Source organism: Podarcis pityusensis (assembly GCF_964106645.2).
Source record: "Podarcis pityusensis genome assembly, chromosome: 2".
NCBI lineage: Eukaryota > Metazoa > Chordata > Lepidosauria > Squamata > Lacertidae > Podarcis > Podarcis pityusensis.
The window spans coordinates 82,433,894-82,444,792 of record NC_138029.1 but is presented as its reverse complement, the minus strand read 5'-3'; the positions used below and the strand labels follow the sequence as shown (position 1 = coordinate 82,444,792).

Sequence of the window (10,899 nt, the reverse complement as noted above, 5' to 3'; positions counted from 1 at the left end):
GAGCGGGGAGGCCGGGCTCCTCTTCTTCCCACACAGAGCGAGTCCAAGGGGCACTTGGACCGATTTCCCGAGTGCGCGACCGAGAGAGGAATTTTTCATTTGGACTTGGCGAGTCCCAGTTGCAATCAGGCAGCCTGCGAATGGCATGCAATAGAAAGGGGCGTGTTCCTGAAGGGGGGGGCTCTCTCTCTCTCTGTGTATACTGTATATATATTTGTATATATTTGGTACAAGGGTCCAGGCCGGCCAGCCCCCTTTAGGAACACGCCCCTTTCCAATGCCTGCCTGCCTGCTTGCTCTTTGGACTTGCCAAGTGCCCGTCAGCCCCCCGTCAAAAAAAGAGTTGCGCGTCTGCGCAACGGAGAAGGAAAGGGTGCGCGGGGTGGCGAATGAGCGAGGGAAGCTGCAGAGACGGCGGAGGCGCCGGTGCTTTCGGGGACGAGAGAACGAACTTCGGTTTGTGTGAGTGGGTAAAAGTAAAGTGGCTGGAGGAGAAAACAACAACCACGAGCCTGGCCCAAGTCGGCGAGACTGCGGTTGGGAGAGAGAAGGGCCGTTACGAAGGCGGGAAAAAAGGGGGTGCAGGCCGAGTAGACGAGGCTTTGGGTGGCGGGAGTCGCCTCAGAAACGCGCTCTTTGCTCGCCCCGCCCCGCTTCCAGGCTCTCCTGCCTGCTGCTCTTTACGTGACCAGCCACCCCCTATACAGTGTATATATATATATAAAAAGTAAGCCTCTGGTTGGGAAATATTATCTCATTCCGGCCCCGTATGATCCCAGTCAACAGCAGACTTGCTGGCTCCCACAGCAGGTTGCTCGCAAGGTCCTGAACAGATCAATGGGGGTTTCTCAAGGAGGCACGACGCAAGCCTTCACAAGTGTGGGCCAGATCCTTGAGAACTTTCTAGCAAGACAGCAGGTGTTAAGGGGAGGTGGATGACAGGGGGGTTTATCTTCATTTGGGGGCCTCGACTCTGCTGTAGGTATTCTCTCCCCTACACCCCCCCCCCGCCTTTTAAACACGGGGCAGAAGAAAACAAGTTGGCTTGCTCAGGTCCTTTGTTGGCATCTGAACAAAAGAGCCCTGCAGGACCCGACCTATAATAATATAATAATAAATTATTACTGATACCACACCCATCTGGCTGGGTTTCCCCAGCCACTCTGGGTGGCTCCCAACAGAATACAGTGGTACCTCCGGTTAAGTACTTAATTCGTTCCAGAGGTCCGTTCTTAACCTGAAACTGTTCTTAACCTGAAGCACCACTTTAGCTAATGGGGCCTCCTGCTGCTGCCGTGCCACCAGAGCATGATTTCTGTTCTCATCCTGAAGCAAAGTTCTTAACCTGAAGCACTATTTCTGGGTTAGCGGAGTCTGTAACCTGAAGCATATGTAACCTGAAGCGTATGTAGCCTGAGGTACCACTGTAGTAAGAACATGATAAAACATTAATCATTAAAAACTTCCCTAAACAGGGTTGCCTTCAGATGTCTTCTAAAAGTCAGATATCTGTTTATTTCCTTGACATCTGATGGGAGGGCGTTCCACAGGGCAGGCACCACTACTGAGAAGGCCCTCTGCCTGGTTCCCTGTAACCTCACTTCTCACAGTGAGGGAACCGCCAGAAGGCCCTCGGAGCTGGACCTCAGCATCCCGGCTGAATGATGGGGGTGGAGACGCTCCTTCAGGTATGCTGGGCCGAGGCCTATAGCCCTTCTAATCCAGCACCTTGTTCACGCAATTGCCAGCCAGATACCAGTGGGAAGCCTGCAAACACCCAAGCACTCCCTTTTCCTTCAGTTTCAAATAACTGCTATTCAGAAACATTACTACCTCCACACGGACTATTTCCATATTTTTCAAGTGTCTTTGTTTCCGAGGGATGCCCCTCATTTAAACCTACAGTGGTACCTCGGGTTACATACGCTTCAGGTTACAGACTCCGCTAACCCAGAAGTCGTACCTCGGGTTAAGAACTTTGCTTCAGGATGAGAACAGAAATCGTGCTGCGGCGACCCCATTAGCTAAAGTGGTGCTTCAGGTTAAGAACAGTTTCAGGTTAAGAACAGACCTCCGGAACGAATTAAGTACTTAACCCGAGGTACCACTGTATTTTAAAGTTGTCCCTTGATAGCGTTGCAAGCCTCTTTATCTCCATAAGTTTATTGCAGATATGCCTGATTCCATGGACTATCCGCTAATACCACTTACACCCAAAATATACATCCAAAATGCTTAAAAAGAGATATTTGAGCATTTAAAACTTAATGTAATTCCTTTATATGTTAATTGCCACAGGGCTCGCCCACTAAATGTCTATACTAGATGACTCTTGGGGATCTCTTTCGATTCTACAATTCTGTGATTCTGTGGAACAGTTGCTTGTGAACAGGCTTCTGTGGGATCAGCGATAGGGAGCTCAATCATGTGGAAGCCTATGTGTGAGCATTCTCCCTGGACTTCCTCCTCCATCATTAAAGGTCAGCGGCATGCCTGTGACTTGCAGTGGGCTAGGCAAAACAGCTCCAAGTAAACACATGGAGCCTTTTTACACGATGCTTACATACTATATTAGGACTCTGCTCAAAATGAGAGGGGCGAAAGGAAGTTGGAAATTTAGGTTAGACGATTGTTATGTACTGAGTTGAATAGGATCCAAACTGTAGCAGTCTGATTGGTCCTAGAACAATAGGATCCAAAAGGCAGCAGTCTGATTGGTCCTAGAACAATAGGATTCAGAATGCAGCAGTCTGATTGGTCCTAGAACAATGCAGCAGTATGATTGGTTGGCAGGAACCACCCAATCCTGCTCCAGATAGAAGTGAATCCACAACCTGATTGGCTTACAGTAGAATTCCAGAATTAGCCAATCATGTGCAGCCCATTGTGTAAATAATGTATATAAAGCAGATACTGTGAGGGGACATTCATTCATTCCTCCTCACCACTATGAGCTGAATAAAGAGCATGAAATCACCTTGCGACTCTGAGTATATTTCACTGGCGACGAAGGTGGGATCCCGCTGAGCTGACTGCCACACACAGCACCGCAGCACCGCCAACTGCCGCACCGCTGCCTCGCACCGTGTATCCAGGCTTCAGCTCCGGGGCACAAGGAACTCAGAATGGCAGCCAACAGCAGCTTCTCGCCATTCAACCCAGCATCTGGAGACTGGGAAGCGTACGCCTCCCGTTTCACCTTCCTCCTAGAAGCCAAAGGGGTCACCGACGAAGAAGACGCCAAGAAGAGGGCGATATTCTTCAGCGTCTGCGGAGAGGAGACGTTTGAAATCGCCCGGGCTCTCCTTGCGCCTGAAGACGTCGCTACTGTTCCATACAAAACAATAATGGAACAGCTGAAGGGGCACTTTTCGCCGCAGCCCTCAGTGGTGGCTCGTCGAAATGCCTTCTACGCAAAGCGGCAAGCCCCTGGGGAAACCATAACTGGGTTTGTGACCTCTCTCCGCCAAGCCGCCCGGTTCTGCAACTTCTCAGAGCTGGAGAACATGCTTCGTGACCGCCTCGTCGGTGGCCTGAAGGATGAGAAGCTGCAACGACGCCTCTACGCTAAGAAGGACCTAACGTTCCAGGTCGCTCTGGAGGAGGCCCTGGCAACAGAAGCTGCCGAGAGGTCGACCCAAGAGGCACGGCCGAGCCTGCCATCCCAACCGAGGGTCCACCATGAAGACCTCACCGACGACTCAGGATCCGACAGGGAGGAGGTGCACCGAGTACAGCAGCGCACTCAAGCAGCGCACAGACCACAGCTGCCTCGACGAGAAGGAGGGAACTGCGCAAGCTGCGGGGAGAGTCACGAGAGGAGGACCTGCCGTTTCCGCAACGCAGAGTGCAGGCAGTGCAGAAAATCGGGACACATCGCCCGGGTGTGTCGGGCTCGGCCCACCCGACACCAGGCATCAGATGACCAATCCAAGAGCCCCAGGTCCCGGGGCCCAACGCACCAAGGCAACTCGACGGAGCTCACGGACTTCCAGGTATACCAGTTGCCCCACCCCAACGTAGAGAAAATTTATGTAGAGGTACAGATAGAGGGGGCCCCATGCCGCATGGAGCTTGACACGGGTTCAACTCTATCCATAATCTCGGCAAGGACCTTAAGGAAACTGTGTCCCACTGGGGGTCCCAAACTCAGGCCGGCCCCATTCACCCTCCGGGACTTCCAGAAACGTAAGGTCCCCACAATGGGGGTGGGGACCTTCAGGGTGCAATACCGAGGGCGGACGCGGCAACTGGACTTGCTTGTGGTCAAGGGCCCCTACATTAGCTTACTGGGATTGGCATGGTTTGGACCACTGGGGCTAGCTGTCACCGGGGTGAACCACACTAGCTTACAAGTGGACGTGGACGCCATATGCAAGGAATTTCCAGGGGTTTTCGATGGGAAATTGGGACAGTATACGGGCCCCCCCATTGCGCTACAGCTTGACCCCGCAGTACGACCGGTCAGGCTCAAGGCCCGCCGGGTCCCGTTCGCCTTGAAACCCCGTATAGACGAGGAATTGGACCGACTCGTAGAGCAAGGAGTGCTGGAGCCGGTGCCTAATGCTCCCTGGGAAACCCCAATCGTCACACCCGTCAAGCCTAATGGTTCGGTCCGCATCTGCGCAGACTACAAATGTACCATAAACAAGGCCCTCACGGCCCACGCATACCCAGTGCCAGTGGTCAGCCATGTCCTTGCCACCCTGGCTGGGTCGAAAATTTTTGGCAAGCTGGACTTGGCCCAAGCATATCAACAGCTGCCAGTAGATGAGGCCACAGCAGAGGCACAGACGATTGTGACGCACAGAGGAGCGTTCAGGGTAAAGCGGCTGCAATTCGGTGTCAGCGTGGCACCAGGCATATTCCAGAATATAATGGACTCTCTCCTTAAAGGGATTCCTGGCGTCACCCCCTTCTTCGATGATGTGTTGATTGCCGGCCCCACACCAGAGGAGTTTGAGGACCGCCTCCGCACCGTTCTGCACCGTTTCCAGACGGCGGGTCTCAAGGTGAAGCGGGAAAAATGTCTACTAGGAGTGCCTCAGGTGGACTTTCTGGGATTTATGGTGGACGCAGAAGGGGTCCACCCGACTGGGGACAAGGTACGGGCCATTTGTGATGCCCCAGCGCCCAAGAGCAAGACTGAACTTCAGGCCTTCTTGGGGCTATTGAACTTTTACCATTCCTTCCTTCCCCACAAGGCGGCGGTAGCGGAGCCCCTACACAGACTCCTGGACAAGCGGGCCCCTTGGGTGTGGGGCCAGCGCCAGGAGGCCGCATTCCAGGCAGTCAAGGACTTGCTTGTCTCAAACTCGGTCTTGGCACACTTCGACGAGAGGCTGCCGGTGGTGCTAGCATGCGACGCCTCACCCTATGGCATTGGAGCTGTCCTGGGGCACCAACTCCCGGATGGAAGAGAGGTACCGGTGGCGTACTTTTCCCAGACACTCAACACAACCGAGCGGAACTACTCGCAAATCGACAAGGAGGGTCTGGCAATCGTAAAGGGAGTAAAAAAATTCCATGATTTCTTATACGGGCGGCCCTTCACCGTGGTGACTGACCACAAGCCGTTGCTTGGCTTGTTTGCCCCCGAAAAGATGACCCCCCAAGTGCTGTCTCCTCGCGTCCTCAGGTGGTCAATTTTCCTTGCCAGCTACCAGTATGCACTGATTCACCGACCTGGGAAGGCGATGGGCCATGCGGACGCCCTCAGCAGGCTACCACTACCGGAAACAGGCCCTGACCCAGCACCTGCACAAGAGGTTATGAGCCTGGAGCTGCTTCCCGACCGCCCCATTCAGGCACAAGAAGTTGCACACCATTCCAAGAAAGATAGGGTCATCTCCCGGGTCCTGGACTGGGTGTGGAGGGGATGGCCCAGCAGCAGCCCCGGGCCAGAATTCGCCGGCTACACAACCCGCAAACATGAACTGTCGGCCCACAAGGGGTGCCTGTTATGGGGAAGCAGAGTCGTTGTTCCCCAGCCCCTCTGCAAAAGGGTCCTCACAGCCCTACACGAGACACATCCAGGGGTAGTAAGAATGAAGGCCCTTGCCAGGAGTTATGTGTGGTGGCCGGGGATCGATGGAGAGATAGAGGCCTGGGTCAAACACTGCCAGGCCTGCCAAGAATCCCGCCCAGATCCCCCAAGGGCCCCAGTCCAGTCCTGGGAGTCTGCCCGAGCACCATGGTCACGCCTGCATGTGGATTTCGCTGGCCCCTTTCAGGGGAAAACATTCTTCATAGTGGTGGACTCCTACACCAAATGGCTGGAAGTCGCACTGGTACCGTCCACTTCCACGTCCGCAGCCATCCGGGTACTACGCAGGCTGTTTGCAACCCACGGGCTCCCTGACACTCTCGTCTCAGACAACGGGACTGCATTTACGTCAGGAGAATTCCAAACCTTCACAGCGCAGAACGCCATCCGCCACATCCGTTCGGCGCCGTTCCACCCTGCCACCAATGGCCAAGCAGAACGCATGGTGCGGACCACCAAGGACACCCTTCGCCGCATGACGCAAGGGGACTGGGAGTACCGCCTTGCCACATTCCTTCTAGCACAGCACAGCACCCCCAGCTCAACGACTGGCCGGAGCCCCGCTGAACTACTAATGGGTCGGCGCCTTGCAATCAGATTGGACCGCCTTCACCCCGATAGAGCTCAGGATGAGATAGTGGTGGGGGAAGGCAGGAACCCCCGGACCTTCGAGGCCCAGGACCCAGTGTACGCAAAGAATTTTGGGGCAGGCCCAGCATGGGTACCCGCCACAATCACCAGGGTCACTGGCCCCGTGTCGTACGAGGTGCTAACGGATGGGGGGCAATGCTGGCGCCGCCACTGCGACCAGATACGGCGACGATTCCCGGGAGAAAACCAGGAGGAGGACAGGTCAGAGGAGTCCCAAGGGAACAGCGGGGCAGTGAGGCCCATAGAGCAGGAGGGGCCAGCAGGAGAGGCAGAATCAGTAAATACAGAGAGGACCCGTGAGGCCGAAAGGACACCGGAACCAGAACCACGACTGAGCGAGCCGGTTGCACCAGACCAAACAGCCACATCACAGCCAGCATCCTTGGAACACGAGCCAGAACCCGGAGCCCGGACCAGGGAACACCCCAGGCCACAACGCACACGTAGGCCGCCGGCATACCTTGAGGACTATGAATGCGACCTCCCAGGCAGGACTGGAACTTAGAGGGGAGGGGTGTTATGTACTGAGTTGAATAGGATCCAAACTGTAGCAGTCTGATTGGTCCTAGAACAATAGGATCCAAAAGGCAGCAGTCTGATTGGTCCTAGAACAATAGGATTCAGAATGCAGCAGTCTGATTGGTCCTAGAACAATGCAGCAGTATGATTGGTTGGCAGGAACCACCCAATCCTGCTCCAGATAGAAGTGAATCCACAACCTGATTGGCTTACAGTAGAATTCCAGAATTAGCCAATCATGTGCAGCCCATTGTGTAAATAATGTATATAAAGCAGATACTGTGAGGGGACATTCATTCATTCCTCCTCACCACTATGAGCTGAATAAAGAGCATGAAATCACCTTGCGACTCTGAGTATATTTCAACGATATTTGTCTACAGGAAAAGAAGTAGACTGGCATCATCACACTCCCATTTAGTGTGTTGAGAATGGTGATTCCTGCCAAAATAAGACTGAAAGATTCTCAGAAGCTTTCCTCAGCTAGGAACTTAGCAAGTTGAAAATGTTTGTTTGACTCTCTAAGTCTAGGAAACAAGGACGTAGCTTTGTTGAGGGTGCTGAAAGTTCTCTGTAAGATATCCCTAGTCCCTCAAAAAACCTAGTTATCTAGATTACCTTGAAGAACAAAGCATGAAATCAAGTTCCACCATCATAGTTGCAGTAACTTGTACTCATTTAAAGTAACATTATTTTTTCATTTTTTCATATTTTTTTCATTTTTCATATTTATTATGAAACATTCTACCCCTTCCATTATTATTAGCCCTCAGAATGATCCTCTACTTTCACTGTACACAAATTCTGTTCTGTGAAATAGACATGATCTGAGATTATGTAGCTCTGACAAAGCTACAGAAATATCTTAGCTGTGTCAATAATAAGAGAGCCTTGTTGTAGATTAGAACTTGGAGGAATTGGCAATAGTTTTCTGAGTACTTGGCACACAATTTAAAATATGCATGTTAACCCACTCCTAAAATAACCAAATTTAGATCCAGTGGCACTGGAGAAGTACCATCCAGTCTCTAATTTGCCATTTTTGAACAAGGTATTGGATTGGGCGGTGGTCTTCTAACACCAGATAGTATTGGATTATGTTGATTCTATGAATCTACAGTGGTACCACGGGTTAAGAACTTAATTCGTTCTGGAGGTCCGTTCTTAACCTGAAACTGTTCTTAACCTGAGGTACCACTTTAGCTAATGGGGCCTGCCGCTGCGCGATTTCTGTTCTCATCCTGAAGCAAAGTTCTTAACCCAAGGTACTATTTCTGGGTTAGTGGAGAATCCTAACCTGAAGCGTCTGTAACCCAAGGTACCACTGTATTTCAGTGTGGCTTCAGAGCCATTTATGGAATGGCAATTGGCTTTTTAAAATTCTGGACGATGACTTACACCAGAAAATGGCCCAGTGAGAGATGTTATCCTGTTCTCTTAGACCTCTCTTAGACCAGGCATGTCCAACAGGTCGATTGGGATCTACAGTGGTACCTCGGGTTAAGTACTTAATTCGTTCCGGAGGTCTGTTCTTAAACTGAAGCACCACTTTAGCTAATGGGGCCTCCTGCTGCCGCCACGCCGTCGGAGCATGATTTCTGTTCTCATCCTGAAGCAAGGTTCTTAACCTGAAGCACTATTTCTGGGTTAGCGGAGTCTGTAACCTGAAGCGTATGTAACCTGAGGTACCACTGTACTGGTCAGTTGTGGGGTCGATCCCCCCCCCCAAGCTGAACAACTTTGGCTTTCCAAAAAAAAATGCTGAGCAACGGCGCCCGCCTGAGGGGAAGGGAGGAGGGGAAGGGCTGGCGTGGAAGGGGTTCCGTCCTGCCCTCCGTCCTGCCCTCCGGCGGCTTAAAGGGGCAGTGTGCTGTTATCAAGCTGCTAGCACCGGAGGTAGCAACCGCGTTACCAGGGCTTTGTTACATGTGCTTTTACCTCAGGGCTCTTCCCGCCCACCCGCTTCTGAGCCTCGGGCCTTGCCGAGGGTGGCGGGTCTGGAGCGATCTGCCGGGCAGGCTGGGTTCAGGACCATGGCCGACCGGATCTGGCCCGCAGACCGGTTTGAGGAACCCTGTTCTGGGCAAGTCTACTCTAGACTCCTGTGATACACTCTACATTTTCAGCTGGTTCACAGTGCGGCTGCCAGAGCCTTGATGGGAGTATGGTACCAGCGACACCTGCGTTATATTGATTGCACTGCTTTCTAGTTTGTTTCTGGATTGAGTTTAAAGTACTGGTTTTAACCTTTAAAGCCCAGTACAGTTTGGGTCCAACATATTAATTGAACCGTCTGCATTTGCACCATTTTGCTCACACTATGACATCTCCCTCCGAAGCTCTCATATACACAGTGGGGTGCGGGTGGGGGTAGAACTGCAAACAATGAGATAAGAGGAAAATGAAATGCAGGAAATGCAGGCAGTGATAATTACACCGTTAATAAGAGGATAGTAAATTGAAGAAGTAAATTTTATTAGAAATATGATTGTGGAGAACTGTTACAAGGTGATACAATGAAATTCAGTTGGGGGGATTTGAGGAAGTCAGTTAACAAAGAAAGTTAAACTTACTTCTAAAACCTAAGTGTCCCCCCCCCCTTTTCTCTTTTTCTATATTTAGTATTGTAATGTGTTTTCTTTTGTGTTTTGTATGTTATTTCTGTTATAAATGTGGAAAATTAATTTAAAAAAATTTAAAAAAGATAATTACACCATTAACGGGTTATTCACAAAATCGCTGTTGGTGATAACACATACATCCTGGCATTGAAAATAAAGAGTCTTGGATTTGATTAATAATAATAATAATAATAATAATTTATTGTTTGTACCCCGCCCATCTGGCTGGGTTTCCCCAGCCACCCTGGGCGGCTTCCACAAAGACCAAAAATACACTAAGATGTCACACATTAAAAACTTCCCTGAACAGGGCTGCCTTCAGATGTCTTCTGAATGTCAGGTAGTTGTTTATATCTTTGACATCTGATGGGAGGGCGTTCCACAGGGCGGGCACCACTACCAAGAAGGCCCTCTGCCTGGTTCCCTGTAGCTTTGCTTCTTGCAATGAGGGAACTGCCAGAAGGCCCTCGGCGCTGGACCTCAGCGTCCGGGCAGAATGATGGGGGTGGAGACGCTCCTTCAGGTATACTGGGCCGAGGCCGTTTAGGGCTTTAAAGGTCAACACCAACACTTTGAATTGTGCTCAGAAACGTACTGGGAGCCAGTGTAGGTCTTTCAAGACCGGTGTTATGTGGTCTTGGCGGCTGCCCCCAGTCACCAGTCTAGCTGCCGCATTCTGGATTAGTTGTAGTTTCTGGGTCACCTTCAAAGGTAGTCCCATGTAGCGTGCATTGCAGTAATCCAAGCGGGAGATAACTAGAGCATGCACCACTCTGGCGAGACAGTCTGGCGAAGCAGGTAGGGTCTCAGTCTGCATACCAGGTGGAACTGGTACCAGGTGGAGCTGATGAAGTAGGTGATATGCCAAAGATATTCCAAAGCGCTTGCGCCACAATAAATTTGCTAGTCTTTAAGACGCTCTGTTGTTTTTGCTGCAACAGACTAGTATAGTTACATGTCTGGAAAGTTATCAACAGGATAGCCCTGCAACTGACCATGTTTTTGTTTCTACTACAACAGTATTAGGGCTTAAATTTATGATTCAGACCACATATTTACAAA

General features: G+C 51.3%; 1 protein-coding gene across 4 annotated transcripts in view; it reads left to right on the top strand.

Moving 5' to 3' along the window:
• Positions 1-10,899, top strand: part of CHDH (choline dehydrogenase) — a 73,905-nt gene continuing 63,006 nt past the window's right edge. For all 4 annotated transcript variants that reach the window (XM_080996804.1, XM_080996803.1, XM_080996802.1 and 1 more), the window contains exon 1: positions 1-462. The gene's annotated coding sequence lies outside the window, so the exon portion shown is untranslated. The remainder of the gene's footprint in view (positions 463-10,899) is intronic.